The 19,349-nt window shown below is 44.6% G+C and overlaps 1 long non-coding RNA gene across 1 annotated transcript in view; it reads left to right on the top strand.

The window, feature by feature from the left end:
- Positions 1-9,073: 9,073 nt before the first annotated feature.
- LOC144769469 (uncharacterized) overlaps positions 9,074-19,349 on the top strand; it is a 361,360-nt gene continuing 351,084 nt past the window's right edge. Inside the window, exon 1 of the long non-coding RNA XR_013598703.1 lies at positions 9,074-9,280. This is a non-coding gene — a long non-coding RNA (uncharacterized LOC144769469). The remainder of the gene's footprint in view (positions 9,281-19,349) is intronic.

Here is a 19,349-nt window from a genome sequence, read left to right as displayed (position 1 = left end):
TGTAGCCGTGTCTAATTGTCCTATGGAAATTAACATGGGGAAAACACGTTTTGGGACCCCCCCCTTTTTTCTCGGCCCCCGCTTGACGAATCTTCCCAAGACTTTCAGGGAAGGAGCGGAGCGGGCCATCTTCTTTGAGAAATTTGCGAAGATTCAACAACCGGTGCCAAAGTTATTCCCAATAGAATATTGCGGATTTCCTATGGAAACTAGGTCCTAACTATAACTACCTACTGGCGACCGCCAGTAGGTAATATATATATATATATATATATATATATATATATATATATATATATATATATATATATATATATATATATATATATATATATATATATATATAATTTATTACATTTTACTCTCTTTTTCTAGTTTGTGTGGGTTTTTTCTCGTGTTGTGTTTTCACTTAATTACCATTTGATCATGGAAAGGAACTTCAAGTTATCTGGGTAGGAGATTTTAATATACAAGTAAGTGAGCTCAATGTGTCGATGGTATGTGGTATCTGTGATGAAGTGGATCAGTCCTTTACACATTTCAAGCACACTGTCTATGGGGATTCTCTGAATAGATATGTCATAGCTAAAGATTGAATATTTGCACAGGAGTATCATTCAACTAGCGATTTGCGAATTCCAGCATAAATGGGGCCACGTTCAAAATTAAAAATGTACCATATATTAATTACCAAAGACCTTTTGTTGCTGTGGTGTAAGGGTGTAAGTTTTGAATAAATGTTTAAGTGACCATAACCCCATATCTCTGTCCCAAGATATAATTTTAGGGAAGCAGCTAGGAAAAGAACCACAATATAAGATTCAGTATAAAAAGAATAGGGGTTTTAACATCAAATCGGGCAAAATTAATATGCAGGCCTTCTTGAGAGATTTTATGGCTAATAAGCGGGAACAAATAAAGGTAGCCCTAAAAGAGGATGCTGATCCGGTGGAGATCATACACACTTCTACCTCTTTAAATAAATATCTAGAATCTAAATTGACAGAATACCCCGGGAGAATAACTGATATTCCCATATGGGTTAATAATGCTTGCTCCGTGACTCGTAGATTCCTGAAGCATGCTCTAAGTTCACGCTTGAGCGATAGAAAGGGAGTAGCAAAGGCTAGGAAAGCCTATAAAGAAATAACGGCAAAAAGGAAGCTGGAACTAGGAGAAAAGGCCTGAGAAGATTTTAAAACAGCATGTATGGCAAAAGATCCTCGATCCTTCTGGCAAGTCGTACATTCTGCAACCTTGCTGGGTGTGAATTAACCAAACTAGAGACAATTGCAGCAGCTGAGGATTGGGTAAACCATTTTTCGCAAATATTTTGTCATACCCCCTAGATCCCTAAACTTGTTTTCAGAAGCCCCTTTTGAAATGAGTACAGCCCTGGTTCTGAGTCACTCAATCGAGGTCACAGATGCTGTTTTAGCCATAAAGAGCAGTCCATTGGAGAATGCCCCAAGGCCCTCACAAAGTTCCCAAGGATCTCTGCAAACATCTTCCATAATTCAGGGCCCGCAAATAACTAATGTCATAAGAAGTAAAATAGTAGGATCCCTAGTTAAGCCATTTTCGTGCCACTTTTTAAAAAAAGGGGTAAGAGCCAACCAGACGGCACAGTAAAATTAATGGACAGGGATATTCTGGCTATGTTGGAACTGTGGGAATCAGTGACTCAAGCAATGTCGGATTTAAAATTTGGGTTTCAACCAGGAATAGGAATAGTAGAACAGTCCATTAATCTTTCCTTAAAAGTCCAAAAATATACAAAGGCACAAAAAAAGTTGTGTCCATTTATCCTTTATGGATTTAACATTTGCCTTTAACACAGTAGATCGCTCAAAATTATGGGCCCTTATGGCAAAGTTGGATATTTAAGGAGCAATTATCACACTGCTCACTAAGCTTCATGATCAAACATCAGTAAGAGTCCATTATAGTAGGAATGGTGACCTAACAGAAGAATTCCCCTCTACTGTTGGGGTCGCACAGGGGTGTGTATTGGCCCCATTCCAATTTTTACTGTATTTTATTGGGCTGGGTAAGTATTAGTGTAAGGGGATAAGGACATCCTGAGGGTCAATGTATGGCAAATACAGGTGCTCCTATATGCAGACGATGCTGTTCTAACAGCGAGAACAGCAAATGGACTCCAGTTCCTGCTTGATGCTTTTAATTTATTTATGAATGATCTAGGGCTTAAAACTAATCCCACTAAATTGTTTGTTATGAAGTGTTGCGCAAAAAAATATGAGGAAATGTATGTTAGGATGGAAAGAAATTAGGAAAAAAATACTTTTCGTATCTGCGTGCCTTTTGATGTGGATTTTAATTGGAATTTTTTACTGAGTGTCAGAGCAATGCAATTTCAAAGGTCGATAGAAGCTGTTTTTAGATTTTCTAAAGGAGTAGGGTATAAGCCAATTAAGGAATTGCTCTATGTGTTTAAAAGTAAATGGTTGTCTGTTGTTTCTTATGATGCCAGTGCCTGGGGATATATAAATTGCACAGCATTGCAAACATTTGAAAATACATTTATAAGGAGATTGCTGGCAGTGTCTCAAAATACATCTGTATTTTTCTGTCATGAGGTAATCACTCTGGATTACTTAGAAGAATATATACAACTACAACCCCTGCTGTTATGGGCAAGAGTTTGGAAAAACCTGGGTGCCCATTTTTGCAAAGAAGTACTGAGAGATTGCATGAATTCAGACTATTGCCTAGAGAATCCTTGGCTCAGGTATATAAAATCTAGATTTTTAAAGGTGGGCACTCCTGAGCATTTCTCCAACCCAAATACCCATACTAACATCTCAACAAATAGAATTAAAACACGTTGTTGCCATTATTCTCAGATACATGGTCCTTGGAAATATCTTCCTGAAAGGATAGAGTTATATCGCCAACCCCCAGCACAACCCGCACTTTATTTACAGATAAGCGTAAATGAGAGGCAAACAATTTTGGTGACCATGTTACGCCTTAAAACAAAACATTTTCTGGCAGCGTTTCCTTTCCAAGGCAGGTGGTTTTCCTTACTCCCCCCGCCCTTGTGACGGCCTTACATATTAAAGGACTTAGCATTTTATTTGCCACACTCTATACTCCCTAGAGAAGGCATATCCTTTGGCCTTTATTATTAGCACAGTAATGTAGGACCCATGAGACAGTCCTGGCTTATGTATCATCCTTACACAACACAGATATTATATATGCTGTTTTAAATTAAAATTCAACTGTATTTAGGATATGCAGTAAATATTAGTTGTGCACTAAGTTTTCTTTTAAATGGATGTAATATGTATTTATCTATGATTTTAAATGGAAATGCATTGGATTTTGTGAAAACATTTATGGCTCAACTAGAGCAAAATAAATTATTTTGACTGACTGGCTACTGTTTGAAGTGATGCATATATACTTTATATATTGCCCCTACATTAAACCTGATTACTCTGTGTCAAGCTACCAGAGAGTTTAGCACAGGTTAATTGTGGGTTTGCTTATGACTTTACCCTGACAAAGAGTGTGGTTGCAGCTTAAGTAGGCTTTCACCACCCCGCAACCAGTAACCAAATTTCTTACATATATATGCATGTATTTATTTATTTATTTATTTGATTATAGATGTTTTTATGCCTCTAAACTGTGTAACTGAGTGTAAACTAGTTCCCAGAGGGCATCAAATTTGTTAAAAGACACAAAAAACATGCATACATGGAAGCAAAGCAAAAGTGTATATAGATATACACTCATACTCCATGCACACGATGGAAAACAATACGAGCTAGGCCAGTGTTTCGGTTGCGAGACGAGTTTTGGTGGGTCATGAATGTCTGAACAATAAATAAAGACACTTAAATTATGTTTATCGTGTCACATTTGGAGAAGTTCAACCACATAGGTCAAATGTCAGGCTATGTCTTCTGACAAGTTGCCGCTCATTCTTTTAACATGGGTTTTGGGTTTCCTTTCCTTTCTCTGACTACAAAGTGAGAGGAGTTTTTAAAGCAAATTACGTGACAATCTTAGGATTTTTCTGCTTGTTTTGCAACACACAATAAAATGTAAATATCTGTAAAGTAACTGTATGTATTCAGCAGTTAGGAAAGCAAAAATGAAGCTTTTTTTAATGCCGAAGTGTGCTAAAAACAAAGATTTTAATAGGAGTCAAACGAATAAAGCCAATTTAATGTCTCATTTACTTACCGGTAATTGCATTACTCTGAGTCCTACTCCCTTGCTTCCATTACTTACGTAGTCGAGGCAACCCTGCCTCACCAGACACCCACACCATGTGATTTATCATGGGGGGTCTATAAGTAGCCCCCACCCCACTCGAACCTCCTGTATTAACACAGAGACCGAAACCATACCAAAAGATTGGCCCGGACTACCAGGGAGGGAGGGAGGGATGTAAGTAATGGAAGCGAGGGAGTAGGACTCAGACTAATGCAATTACCGGTAAGTAATTGAGACATTACCTCCTCGTCCCTCCCTCGCTTCCATTCCTTACGTAGTCGAGAAGTGCAAAGCCAAACAGGACAACCAAGAAGGTATGCAAAAAACAGGTTTATTAACAAACACAGACAACAGGGAAAACACCCTATTCAGGAACCATAGTGGAAAGAACCCTGTACCCAAAAACATCAGCACGGTCAACCTCCTGGCCAATCCGGTAATGGGAGGCAAAGGTCAACGGCGAAGCCCAGCTGGCAGCCCGACAAATCTCCGAAATGGAAGCCCCTTGAACTTTCGCGCAGGATGCTGCCATGGACCGAGAGGAACGACCCTCAACCCCCAAAGGAGAAAGGTGCCCTGCCGCCTTGTACGCCAAAGAAATCAGGGACCGAACCCAACGACTCAAGGAAGGAGTAGAAGGACGCAAACCCCGATTCACAGGCCCAAAATTAACAAAAAGTTCATCAGACAGGCGGAAAGGAGCAACCCGTTCCAAATAGACCAGGAGTGCAGCCGCACCTCAGACTCCGACACCGGAGAATCAAAAAAGGAAGGAAGAACTAACTCCTGATCCCGCTGGAACTGAGAATCTACCTTAGGACGAAAGGAAAGGATAGGTCTCAAAACAATCCTGTCCTCAAAAATCAGATAAAAAGGATGCTTGGAAGAGAGAGCGCCTAGCTCACCCAAGCGGCGAGCAGAGAAAATTGGCACCGAAAAGAAGGTCTTGAAGGACAAATGGCGCAGATCCACAGAAAGCAAGGGCTCAAAGGGAGGGGGCATCAGTGCGTCCAAGACCAGAGACAGATCCCAGGTGGGAAAATGCCGCAGAGGAGCAGGAAGAACATCACTCAAACCCTTAAAAAGGCGACCAACCAACCCATCAGGTTCTGAGAGATTGCCCCAAGAGCTCCGAAATGCCCTAATCACAGTCCACTGTAAACGAAGGGAAGAAACCTTCAAGCCCAAAGCAGCACCCTCTTGGAGAAACAGCATCACCTCAAACAAAGAAGAGGAAGCAGGATCCAAACCCCTGCCACGACACCACTGACTGAAAGAACACCAGTGTCTCAGGTAAGACTTGTTGGTTGATGGGCGCCTAGCCGCCTGCAGAGTAGAGGTCAAGCCAGCTGGAACACCTTTACTCGGCAAACCTACGTGTTCAACCTCTGAGCCGCCAAGCGCATCCTGACCAGAACATTCCGCTGCAACACCGGGAACACCAAAGGGGACGGAGACAGGGGCAGCAACCATTCCACCTCTGGCCTCATCTCCACCAGGAGAGGAAAGCAGGAGGCATGAGGCCAAGCCGGAGCCACCAGAATCACCGGAGCCCCCAAGGAACGGACCTGAAGAAGGAAGCGGAGAAGAAGAGGGAAGGGAGGAAAGGCATATAGAAGCCCTCGAGGCCAGGGGCAAGAGAGAGCATTCACCGCCCAGGCCGAACTCTCGCGACTGCGGGACACAAACCGGGCCACCTTGGCATCGCCCCGACAAGCAAAGAGGTCCACCACTGGAACACCCCAACACACCGTCAGATCCACAAACAACTCCTGATGTAGGCAGAAATCCACAGAGGACGGGATGGCCCTGCTGAGAGCATCCGCCAGGGAATTGGACACCCCCCAAATGTGAATAGCCGAGAGAGCCACAAGATGAGAGTCCACCCAACCGAACAACTGAGACGCCACCAGACAAAGGGACAAGGACCGGGTTCCCCCCCAGTCTGTTCATGTAAGCCATGGCAGTGACGTTGTCCATCCGAACTAGAACAACTGAACCCTGCAGAAACCGGGCAAAGGCCAACAGAGCCAGACGGACTGCCTCCAACTCCCTCCAATTCGAAGACCTCCTGCCCTGAGAGGGGGACCAGAAGCCCCTTTTCCGATGAACCCCCAGCCAGGCCCCCACCCCGAGAGGCTGGCATCCATGGTGACCACTACGGGAGCCAGAGGAGAGAGAGAGAGACCCCCTTCAGCAGATGATCCCGAACCAACCACCAACCCAGAGCCGACCTGATCAGAGGTGACATCGGATTTGGAGAAGAGAGGGGAAGGCAATGGGGTGACCAGTGCGCCAGAACATGAGCCATCAGAGTGTGCAAATGAAACCGGGCCCATGGAACCAGAAAGACTGTGGCCGCCATGTCCCCCTGCACCTGGAGCCAATGACCCGCCACCTGAACCAGACCGGACAGAAGAGACAGGATGTGTGATTGAATCTTGTCCACCCGAGCCTCAGGCAGAGTGACCACTCCCAAATCCGTCCGAAACCGAGCCCCAATGAAGAGACGATCCTGGGACGGAAGAAGGAAGGATTTCTTCACATTTATAAGAAAGCTGTACCCCCTCAAAACGGCCAGGACCACCTCTGTGTGACTGAGAGCCAACCGGAAAGAGGGAGCATGGACCAACCAATCGTCCATGTAAGGATGGAGAAATATCCCATTGGCGTGGACCAAAGCGACCAAAGGAGCCAGAAGCTTGGTGAGTGGTCTTCAGCCAGAATGACAAAACCGCAGACTGGAAGTGAGAGTCGCCGATCACAAAACGCAAAAACTTCTGATGCCCCCGAGCCACCGGAACATGAAGATAGGCATCCTGCAGATCGATAGAAGTCATGAAGTCTCGGACCCTCACCAAAGGAATGATCGACTGCAAGGTCACCATATAGAAGCGAACGGTCCATACCCAATCATTCACCCTCTTGAGGTCCAGAACCGGCCAGAACCCCCTGACACCTTCTGGACCAGAAATAAAATGGAATAACAACCCTGGCCCCGTTGAGCCAGGGGGACTGGGACGATCGCCTTCTTCTCCAGAAGATCCCGAACACCCTCCAGAAGTGCCAGTTGCTTCGCCGGGGACTTGGGGACAGGAGTACGGATGGTGCACCAGCCAGGAGGAATAGCGACAAAGTCGATAGGATAACCCCTCTTGATAACACTCAATGCCCAGCGATCCGTCACATTCAGATTCCAAGCCTCCAGGAAAAACAACAGCCTTCTGCCCACAGGTCCCAAGGCTGCCACGCCTTCGTTGGCAGGACTTCCGCTTGAAGGCATCCGACGGACTCCTGGGACCAGGCACAGAAAGCCGCCTTTTTGGGCTGGAACTTATGCCGACGGTCCGAAAAGGCCTTTGAGGACTGCCGGGAAGACTGGAAAGAAGAGGCCGAGGAAGGAGCCGGATTCCAGAAGCAGCGAGAGCAAGATGCAGACGGCTTGCCCTTGTAAGGCAGAGCATGCTTACGGTCCTTAAAAGCCTTCGTGATCATACTGTCCAGCTGCTCACCAAAAAGCATCTTGCCGTCAAAGGGGATCTTAAGGAGAGAGGACTTCTCCGATGAATCTGCCTTCCAGTCCCGCATCCACAGGTTCCTCTGAGCCAGGATCAAGGAACCAGAAGCCATGGCAGAAGAACGAAGCACATCCGAAGAGACGTCAGCCAAGAGCTTGGCCTGTTCTTCCATGTGGACTAGCAAGTCAGAGCAGTCCGACTCATCCTGGATAGCCGTGGCCAGTTTCCTAAAGTCAGACACCAACGACTGAGCCGCATAAGCAGAATAAATGCCAGCACGCATGGACAAGTTACCAGCAGAGAAGGCCTTCTTCAGCACCCCATCCACCTTTTTATCAGTAGCATCAGTCGGAGAACAATCCTCAGGATTAATCGCCGTACGACCAATCAAGGCGGCCAACATGGCATCCACATTGACAGAGTGAGGAGGAGAAACCTCCCCCTCCTCCAAGGAGTACAGCTTCTACAAAAAGCGAGGAACCGAGGAGCGCTCCAGATCGCGCCATTCCCCAGAAATCAAGTCCTTGATGCGTCCGTGAAATGGCATTGCGAGAACTGGGGGTTTAACATACTGAGGAAATATGTCATACGACCCCTCAGGCGCAGAAAAGGGGGAAAACCCCAAGTTCTCCTTAATGTGCTGGAGAATCGCAGGAACCTCCTCCCCACACACAAACTTCCCGGAAGAGGAAGAGGGTATGGCAGTGCCTGAAGAAGAAGAGTCCTCAGAGGGAGAGTCCACTGGACCCACCGCAGGATGAGAAGACTTGCGCTTGGTAGGAACCCTGGACTCCAGAGCGTGAGCCACCGCTGCCTCAATCATGTCCTGAACCTCAGAAGCAGATAGCAGGGCCGCAGAATCCCCCTGACCCTTGGACCTTGTCCGACGAGCTGGGATCGGCTCATCACCGTCAGAGGAGGAGGAGGACAAAACATGCCTGCGCTTGGAAGCACGCATCAACATAATGAATCCAAAAACCAGAAGCACAGCCCAAGCAGCATAAATAGGGAGCAGACCAGCATCAGGGACCAATCAACAGGCACCAAAACAAGGAGAGATAAACGGAACCCCCCCTGAAAAACACAGAATTCCAATCAAAAAACGCAAGAGAAACGATAAAAAATGGCCTCACTCGAGGCCTTACTTGAAAGATGGGCAGAAAGAGCCAGCTGAGGATGCCATACGAAATTCCCCTGCTGCCGCTTCCCATTCCGGTCTCCAACCCGGAAAGACAGCCCCAGCCACACAGGGCAGGTGACTCCGTCAGCCGGGCCCACCCACTCCACCGCCAAGGGAGCACCGCAAATCCCAGACGCAGCAAGGGAAGGCACAGCGCTGCCTAGGCCGGCACCGCCAGGCCCCGCAGGCAGAAGAAATTGTGGGAGATGATCCACCCACAAAGGAATCCAGTAAGAAGAAATCCAGCGAAGAAGCAAAAAGAAATCCAGCGAAGAAACAAGACCGCAGCACCGCAAACGGCCATCGCGTGGTATGCGCGTCTCAACAGGTGAGACAAAAGAAAAACAGGAGGTTTGAGGGGGGTGGGGGCTACTTATACCCCCCGCGTGATAAATCATGTGATATGGGTGTCTGGTGAGGCAGTGTTGCCTCTACTACGTAAGTAATGGAAGCGAGAGAGGGATGAGGAGGTTATTGGAAATGCGCAAATGATAAAAATTCACTGAAACCCCATTTCCACACATTATCATTTGAGTGCTATATGCTTAATAGTTTTAGCATTAAAACAGCGTCTGTGCAAAGTTAGTGGCCATTTCAATTAAATATGTGCTGTCTGTAAATGACAGTGGGCTACTGCACCGAAACTTTAATTGCATTAAAAAAAAATCACCCCATCTCATGTCAATTAAAGCTAGGTGTGTTTCGAAATTTTGTCATTCCAAAAAGTGGGTTGTGGTGCTAAAAGGTTTGTGAACCACTGAGCTAGGCAATAAGTGATAACTTGGATAGTTAGATGGAGTTAAATTCAAGTAGAGTGCCACGGTGGAAAAGCTAATGCGAGGAAGCCCGCAATTGCAGAGAATAAAGAAAATGTATTTGTTTCCGATCATTTGCGTGCACAGTCAGCTAAATGGACCAGCGGTATTTCGAAGTATTAATTCCATAAAAAGATGTTCAATTAGGAAAGTGAGTTTTTCAGTCCTGGTGATTACAAATGGCTCCAGAGGTGGGTCCAAGACGGCCGTTGTGAGATTGGGTGATCATGGTAAGTTTTTTTTTGTCAGGGGAGACAGATTGTGCCAGTAAAATTTGAAAATGCAGGATAGAGATCTGCTGCTCCTTAGAGGACATAGGGGCAGATTTATGAAGGCCTTGCACCTCCTTGCGCCGCAATTGCGTCCCTTAATGTGACGCAACGGCGGCGCAAACAATGCGCCCTATTTACAACGTGACGCATCTAGGAGATGCGTCACGTTGGAAAGCCCTGCGCCATAAGGAGGCCTTCCTGCGCAAGGGGGGCGTTCCTGCGCAGGAACGCCTCCTAAAAGTGGCTGAGTGAAATCTATGAGATTTCACTCAGTCACTTTCTACGTCAATTCCTTACGCCTGCTTGAAGCAGGCGTACGGGTGACGCACCATGCATTACAGAGGTGGCCCCTGTGCATTGCAGGAGTCATGTCGCACTTGCGACATGACTCCTGCAATGCGCCGCCCGTACGCCGAGAGATGCGTCACGCATCTTCACTGCCTTGCACCATGGGTGGCGGAGCAGTGGCGCACTGTGGCGCACGTTAACTGGCGCATCCCTGGGGATGCGTCAGTTAACATAAATCTGGCCCATAGTACCTACTTACTCCATACCCCGAGACCGATTAGCCAGTATTTCAATGTGCACATTCCATATCGTCTTTGACCACAGAGACCCACTGAGAAGCCTCTGTTTTGTGCAATCAATGGGGCATATTTATGAGCAGAGTTGCATCACTAATGCACCATGCAAGGTGGACCAAGAGTGACGCAAGTTGCTAAATGAGATTTATGAAGCCACACAAGGCCACTTTGCGTGGCCCTGAGTGGAGTAAAGTAAGGCAGCATAAGTTTGCTGTGTTGCATTACTCTGAACTAGAGCGGCATTCCATGGGTATTTTGTAGGTTCCCATACAGCTGCCATGATTTTTGGCAAATTCACAGATTTACCAGAACTGAAAAACCAGGGAATGCACCAAAAAGATATGCTTTCTGACAGAGGCGTAACAAGGAGAAATATCTTTCCTTCTCCTCGTTACTTCCTCTTTCTAGGTGTGCTGCATTGTGCAGCACATATAGAAAGAGGAATTTCACTCTAAGGATAGTTTTTATCCTACTTTTATTTCTATTGTTTCTTCTGTATCTTACCTGTGTCATACATTCCAGAATGTAGATGGCTCTTGCTCTTCCTAGTGTTCTAGGTAGAGACAGTTTGTGCCTGGCCAGCTTGTAATGAAGATGCCTGCTGTTTCTCTTATACAATAAACCTGCTCAACTACACAGGAAGTCTCCAAGAAGTTTACTACAATTTTGGCGACGTTTTGATGCTGGTCAGCGACCCTTCTGAAGACTTCCAACGATTACTGTTGACTTTTCCTGGACATCGTTTTGGGTATGAAGCAGTGTACAGCTTTGGATCTTCAAAAAGGAAAGAACCCATTGTGTGCAGGTTTCGCCATCTTTTGTTAGCTCCTGAGTATTTTCACTCTGCCAAAAGATGCCAGTTTCGGCGAAATCGTGAGTACCATCGGCCTAGCGCGAGCGCATTGCAAGAGCATCTCTAACGGCGATTGTTGCTACTCCTACGCTAGCTCCTACGTCACTCTCCCCATTCTTGAAATCACCTAGGAGACAGGAGATTCATCATCTGGCGGTGCATGTGTTCCAAGCCTCAATGATACGAGTTCCAAGCCTCGTTTTGGTTTTTACTTTGTGGCGGCCATCTTAGCTCTCAATTTAATGTGTTTCAAGCCTCGTTTTCAGTAGAATTCCTGTGGCGGCCATTTTAAGTACCAACAATGCGAAGAAAACATTAAAACAACTACAATACTGTGTTTCAAGCCTCGTTTTCAGTAGAATTTCTGTGGCGGCCATTTCAAGTACGAATAACGCGAAGAACACAGTAAAACAACTACAATACTTCTTCCTTCATAGTACCATGTTTCTTACATATCAAGAAGACGAAATTACCTTGAATTAAAACGGATTAGAGGTATGTTCATACCATAATTACAATCCCTCGTGGTTGTGCTGGAAATTTTTCGTTTTCACTTGTTTACATTTCTATTTTAACTGTCAGTTTTTAACATGGCACAACAGATTGTAGTTACCTTACCTCCACAATTTTTACCTGAACCTGGCATCCCAGAGATACCTTGGGAAGACTGGTACATAATGTTTGACAATTATCTCGAGGCACTAGATGGACAGGAATTCTCTGCGAAAAGGAAAAAGGCTATCCTTTTGAGCACTCTTGGCATGGAAGGACAGAGAATATTCAGATTCTTACCGATAGTTTTGAGAGCAGGTGGTCAGGAAATGCCTGATGAGTTTAAGGAGGCTGTTGCAAGACTTGAGGTCTCAAAGGAGGAGGATTTAGTTATGAACCGGTATAAATTTTATACCCAGCGCCAAAAAGATTCAGAAACCATAGATGACTTTGTGGCCCGACTCAGAGAATTATCTGTTAAATGTAAGTTCGGTGCTATGAATGACGAACTTATAAGGGATCAACTAATTGTCCAATGCTCAAATAAAAAGATTCAGGAGAGGCTATGGGCGGCCAAGAACCCTTCTTTAAAAGATGCCATTGACTTGGCGAAAGTCATTGAAGAATCTAGCAAATGCATGAAGGTTCTAGATTCTCACAAGTCATGTCCTCAACAAGAGGTCTCTGTTGTCTCTGATAAGAGAGGCTTGGCGGAGTGTGAACATTGTGGTGGAGATAATATCGCTGTGATAAAAAAACAAATCCAGATTTCCAGTAAAAAAGAACTTCACGATGAATACATTTTGCAATAGATGTGGGAGCAATAGCCATTCATCTGACGCAAGATTTTGCTTCGCTGCCAACAAGGAGTGTCTGAAGTGTGGTAGAATTGGACACTTCTCTAAAATGTGTAAAGCAAAATCCAAGCAAAGAGTAGCTACTGTGGATGACTATGGTAACGATATCGTGACTGAAACAGAAAGACTTTTAGTCGTTGATGAAGTTGATGTCATTAGTGATGATCCAAGACAAAACAGACCAAGAGCCATCTTCAAGATTGATTCCCATGAAGTGTCTTTGATGGTGGACACAGGATCACGTCATACCATTATACCTAAGTCTATATTTGACACTTTCTGGGAGGGGTTAAACTTGGAGGAGAGTGATATCTCTCCTAAGGGTTTTAACGGTCTGAAGATTGAGATTCTTGGTTTCTTTGAATCTGAAATTTTCTTTGAGAAGAGATCTACATTTGGTAAAGTGTACGTCTCTATTGATGGCCCTCCCATCCTAGGTTGGGTACATCAATAGGATCTCTATATAGTCATCAATCCTAGGGCAAAGAATCAGATTATGGTCGTGGAAGATGATTCAATTGAATGTATTCTAAATTAATTTGGGTCTGTATTCAGAGAGGAGTTGGGTGAACTGCGAGGTTATGCTCACCTCATAAAGCTAAAGAAGAATAGTTTACCTGTACAGCATCGAGTGAGGAGAATTCCCATTTTCATTAGTAATGAAGTAAAACTCCTAATTGAGGAAATGCTTCAATCTGGAGTGATAGAACCAACAGAGGCATCAGCATGGGTTTCCCCTGTGGTCATTTCTAAAAAGGCAGACGGGAAATTAAGATTCTGTGTTGACCTCAGGGCATTGAATAAGTGTGTTGTCGCGGACACATTTCCCTTACCCAATATAGCTGAGATGGTATCCACTCTTCAGGGAGCAAAATACTTTTCTAAGCTTGACCTGAAGAGTGCGTATCATCAGGTCAAGCTCCACGAATCCTCAAAACACCTCACTGCCTTTATCACTCCGGAGAGAATCTTCCAATTCACTCGCCTTCCTTTTGGTTTGATATCGGCGGCGAGTGTGTTCCAAAGGTTAGTCAGTGAAATTTTTAAGGGATTAAAGAACGTAGTGTTCTTTCAAGATGACATCTTGGTTTTTGGAGATTCGGTGGCCGATCAAAATCATGTCCTCAAGAATGTGTTGCATAGAATTTGGGACACTGGTCTTACTTTGCGTAAGGAGAAGTGCTCCTTTCTTGTCCAAGACATTGAATACTTGGGACATGAAATTTCGGTTAACGGAGTTAAACCAAAGAGAGATCTCCTTGACGCAATACGTTCTGCTCCTTGTCCCTGTGATAAGGACCAATTGCGGTCATTCATGGGGTTGATTGGATATTATTCAAAATTTGTGGAGACATTTTCTGAGAAGACCCTGCCTTTGAGAGCTTTGCTAAAAAAAAAGGTTGCAAATTTATTTGGGGACCTGAACTTGAAATGTGTTTTAACAATATCAAAGATGCTATTTGTAGGGCAAAAGTTCTTGCACCTTTTGATACAAACAAAGTCTCCACTTTGTTGGTGGATGCTAGTGCATGTGGACTCGGTGCTGTCCTGTTACAAATGCATAAGGATGGTGAGAGGCCTATTGCATTTGCTTCGCGCACTCTTTCTCAATGTGAACAGAATTATTCTGTCATTGAGAAAGAGGCTTTGGCGGCTGCGTGGGGTGCCCATCATTTTCGACCTTATTTGTGGGGTACACGCTTTAACCTAAAGACTGATCACAAACCCCTTATCCGAATTCTTTCCCCAAGTGGTGCAGCTTGTAGTTCTCCAAGGTTAGCGAGGTTAGCCTCCAAGCTTCAAGAGTATCATTTTGACATTTCTCACATTTCTGGTTGGAAGAACTTTCAGGCAGATTGCTTGTCTAAAATGGCTGTCCCGTGTAGTGATGTCTCTAATGTTGGTTTTAGTCTAGAGGGTGTGGAGGAAAATATTGCTTGGATTGATGATGTACTTTCTCTTGGTGAGAGTTCTTTTTCTCGTGTTGACTGGGTTGAAGCTATGTCTAGAGACAGTGTTATGCAAGAAGTTATCCAGATGATCAAACTGGGTTCGCGTAGGGAGAGTTGTGTGTACGTTTCTGTGCATCCTTTCTTAAAAGTCATTGATGACCTATCTGTCTGTGAAGACAATGTGGTGATGCGTGGAGATAAATTTGTGCCTCCTGCTGATTTGAGGTTAAAGCTTATTTCCATAGCACATGAGGGTCATCTTGGCCAGACTTTAATGCAACAAAGGCTCAAGCTGAATTTCTGGTGGCCTGGGATGGATTCTATGGTTTCTTCCTGGGTTGAGGATTGTCATACGTGTAAAGTAGGAGAGAAGAGATTGAAGATTTCAGTTGGGTCTGAGATTGGTGCGTTGCAATTTCCTAAAGTCCCGTGGCATACCATCTGTCTGGATTTTACTGGCCTTATGGTGGAATTACCTCTGTCTAAGAGGTTTGCTGTTGTCATTGTAGATTGTCATTCTAAATGGTTGTCCGTGGAGTTTCTAAAAGATATCACTACTGATACCACCATCAAACATTTAAAATCTTTGGACCCGATTCACAGAATGAACTTAAGACTCAATCCTAAACTTACTACTATTTTGGTATTCACAGAATGCACTTACTACTTTTGGCATTCACAGAATGAACTTACTACTTTTGGCATTCACAGAAGTTAGGATTTTGTCTTAAGTCTGTCTTAAGTCTGTCTTAAGTCTGTCTTAAGTTTGTCTTAAGACAAACTTAAGACAAAATCCTAACTTCTGTGAATACCAAAAGTAGTAAGTTCATTCTGTGAATGCCAAAAGTAGTAAGTTCATTCTGTGAATACCAAAATAGTAGTAAGTTTAGGATTGAGTCTTAAGTTCATTCTGTGAATCGGGCCCCTTATTTTTTTTGGAGGGTTTTCCCAATGTCATCATTACTGACAATGGCACGCAGTTGGTTTCACATGATATGCAAACCTTTTTAGCTGATTGTGGTGTTTCTCATCACAGAACCTCTCTCTACAATCCCCAAGGGAATGGTTTGTGTGAGCGCTTAAATAGATTGGTGAAAGGTACTATTCAGATGGCTCTTTCCAATGGCTCTTCTGTTTGTACTCTTGTGCGTGAAATGGTTTATGCCTACTGTACCACCCTTCATGGTACCCAGCTCAAGTCTCCCTTTGAGCTCATGAGGGGTAGAGTTCCAAGCACTAAGTTGATTCCTTCTTGGCTAAAAGGATTAGTTCTTCAATCTGATCTGGCAAAAAGTGCTTGTGTGCCTGTCTCTGCTTCTAGCTCTTCAAGTAAGGGTTCTGTGGGACAGGTGTCGAAAGTGGTCTCTAGCAAGCGTGTTAAGGGTGACCTGGTGAATGTGAAGTCAGGCAGAGTTTCTGGTGGCTTGTCGAAATTTCGTGGTCCCTTTACTGTAAAAATGGTTTATCCCCAGTATGTTGTTCTTTCCAATGGAGAGAAATGGAACTTAAGGAGGGTGGCTCTTTATCAGAAAGCTAGTTCTGTGTCTGGTTCTCCGCCTGCTTCTTCTGTTCCTACCCAGGATCAGAGTTCTCGTGGGAGTGACTGTTCAGGATACATGTTTATTTCTTCTCATGCTACCGCACCTGTTCCTGTGCATACTTTAGGAAGAAATAATGGTGGGGGTGATGCTCCTGATTCCCAGCTTAGGTACAGACACTCTGCTCAGTCTGTTCATCTTTCTGGTCCCAGTTCTTCTCTGTCTGTTTCCAGGCCTCAAAGATGCCGTAGACCTCCTGTGTATCTTAATGATTTGTGTTGTGATTAGTTTTGTTCAAAGGGGTGACGTGTGTCCCTTTCAATGCTTCAATATTTTACTTTAGGTTTCTTTTGACTTAACATATCTTTAGTTTAATTCTGTTTTAAGTTTCTTTTCAATGATAAAGTTTTCTTTTGACTTTAAAGTTGTTTTTTGTTCAACGAGAGGAGATGTGTTGTATATTTATCCTACTTTTATTTCTATTGTTTCTTCTGTATCTTACCTGTGTCATACATTCCAGAATGTAGATGGCTCTGGCTCTTCCTAGTGTTCTAGGTAGAGACAGTTTGTGCCTGGCCAGCTTGTAATGAAGATGCCTGCTGTTTCTCTTATACAATAAACCTGCTCAACTACACAGGAAGTCTCCAAGAAGTTTACTACAGATAGTTTTTGTGCAGGAGGTGCCACTTCCTGCACAAAAACAGTCCTGCCTGAAACACAGGCATCCTTGCAACATGGTGAAAGGGTATCTGCTTTGGATCTAAGCAGCCAAAAGGGCTCCAGCACAGGGAGAAAATGCAGAAATGTACAATATTGCCTTAAATATAGCCCATTCCTGCCCTTTCCCTGTCACGCAGTGCAGCAAGGTAACTTGCTGCGCTGTACTGCGTGACTTTTTCATAAATCTGCCTGTGAGTACATTGCACTAGGGCCCAGATGCATGAAGCTAAAAACCGCTTGCAAAGGGTCGGATTCTCAGAATCTGCCCCTTTGCAACCGGTATTTTTGCATTTGGGATGCATCCTCCCAAATGCAAAAATCGCAAATTGAGAATTCGCTAAATTGCGATTACTTGCATTTAAGGAATCTCAAATTGAGTTTCCTTAAATGCAATGCATTAAAGTTTAAAAATAGCGATTTCGCTAATAGGGCTCGCAAATTACTATAAAGTACAACTTCATGGTAATTTGCAAAAACTTTGAAAAATGCACTAAAGTGCATTTTTCAAAGTTTCATGTTGTGCACACACATGCCCTAAGGGAATGTGTGTGCACAACATATGTGCACAGATCAATTTCAGGGGTGTAAAAGGGTGTCCTTTGGACACCCCTGCACCCTTGAAATCGCATTCTCATTTTGTGATTCGCTAATTGCGATTCGCAAATTGAAAATACTTCCCATTCTTTCCTATGGGCCTTTAGGCCCATAGGAATGAATGGGGAGGTATTCCTTAATTGCGACTCGCAATTTGTGAATCGCAATTAAGGAATTTTAAGAAATCGCTATTTTTAAAGTGATTTCTTCTTGCATACCATTTTGCTATTCCTTATTAGCGATTCCTTATTTTTCGCTAATAAGGAATCGCAAAATGGATGCATGATGCATCTGGGGGTAGATTCCCAAACTGGGGAAATGCAGGCAGGCCTATGTGTGCCACTCTTCTAGGATGCCAACCAGCAGCCGCCGGGTTACAAACAAATCTCCCAGCTCCGGTCTCTGCTGAAATGATTACCAGATGACAAATTGCTCATCAGCACTAGGCTGTGTGCTAATGAGACATTTTGTCAGGCATCTAATTATGCCCTAAAGAGCCGCCCATCTGTGTGCCTACCGTCATGCTGTAAAAACTAGAAATCCACTTTCCAGTGACTCCCCTGACACCTTGAGGCACGTGGGCAAAAAGTGATATTATCTAGATCAGCAACTGTGGTAGGCTAGAGCTGCTGCATGATTCCATTATAAGGGGGAGGACCCCAAAACCAGAAACGATGTCCAAACCATAGCCCATAACATAGCTGCTTCTCGGTAATTTTGAAAAAAGTCATTTTTAACAATACTTAAGTTACCGCACAACGGGGTATATTCACAAGGAGCAATTGCCGAATTAACTGCACTTGTGCGCAGCTAAAGTCATTATAGATTTACCCCACCATTCACAAGCAGGTGTAAACAGACCACAGCACCACTTTTCCCCGATAGCAGCCACAAAAAACATAGTCACAGAGGACCCCCGCAACTATCGCTAATGATGCAGAGTAGGCATTCCTGTGCCAAAACCCGTGACAACACCACACCTCAACATTCACAATGACCAACCAGATCGGCGAAAAGAACACAAAACATGCTAAAAGGCGCGTTAGCAGCAGGAAATTTACACCTACTCTGACCTGGTGTAAGTCAGACGGCAGCCTGCACCACAATAGGGAGCCCAGCCCAGGGCATCATCGGAAGGGCAACAGATGCCATGGAGCAACTGAGTATGCCGGCGAAACACCCAAGAGGGCCACAATACCCACAGCCACCACCACCAGAACCCCTCCCCCTGACTCCTCCCAGGCAAAGACGTGCCACATCAGCTACACCTAAACATGTACCAAATAATCTGCCTGATGTCGCACAATTACAACTGGTGACATACATGTGTCGGCACAGAAATGAGTATCACACATTCACCTTCGAAGCAAACAATGAAACTTTATTGAAACAACACAGAAATCAAATGAAGACACATGGCGGCTCCCCTCGTCACAATCTGTAGGTCACAGCCTGCAAGACAAAAAACATGATGAGAATATGTGTCCTGCGCACATCAAAGGCCAGAGAGAGAGTGAAGGAGAGAGAGAGAAAAAGAGAGGGGGAGAGAGAGAGAGAGAGAGAGAGAGAGAGAGAGAGAGAGAGAGAGAGAGAGAAGAAGAGAGGGGAGAGCGGGAGAGAGAAGAAGAGAGGGGAGAGAGAGAGAGAGAGAAGAAGAGAGGGAGTGAGAGAGAGAGAAGAGAGTGGGAGAGAGAGAGAGAGAAGACGAGAGGGGGAAAGA

The sequence above is a fragment of the Lissotriton helveticus genome, chromosome 1_1 (genome assembly GCF_964261635.1).
Source record: "Lissotriton helveticus chromosome 1_1, aLisHel1.1, whole genome shotgun sequence".
NCBI lineage: Eukaryota > Metazoa > Chordata > Amphibia > Caudata > Salamandridae > Lissotriton > Lissotriton helveticus.
Note: the sequence above shows the minus strand (reverse complement) of the source record. Positions and strands in the feature narration are given on the sequence as shown.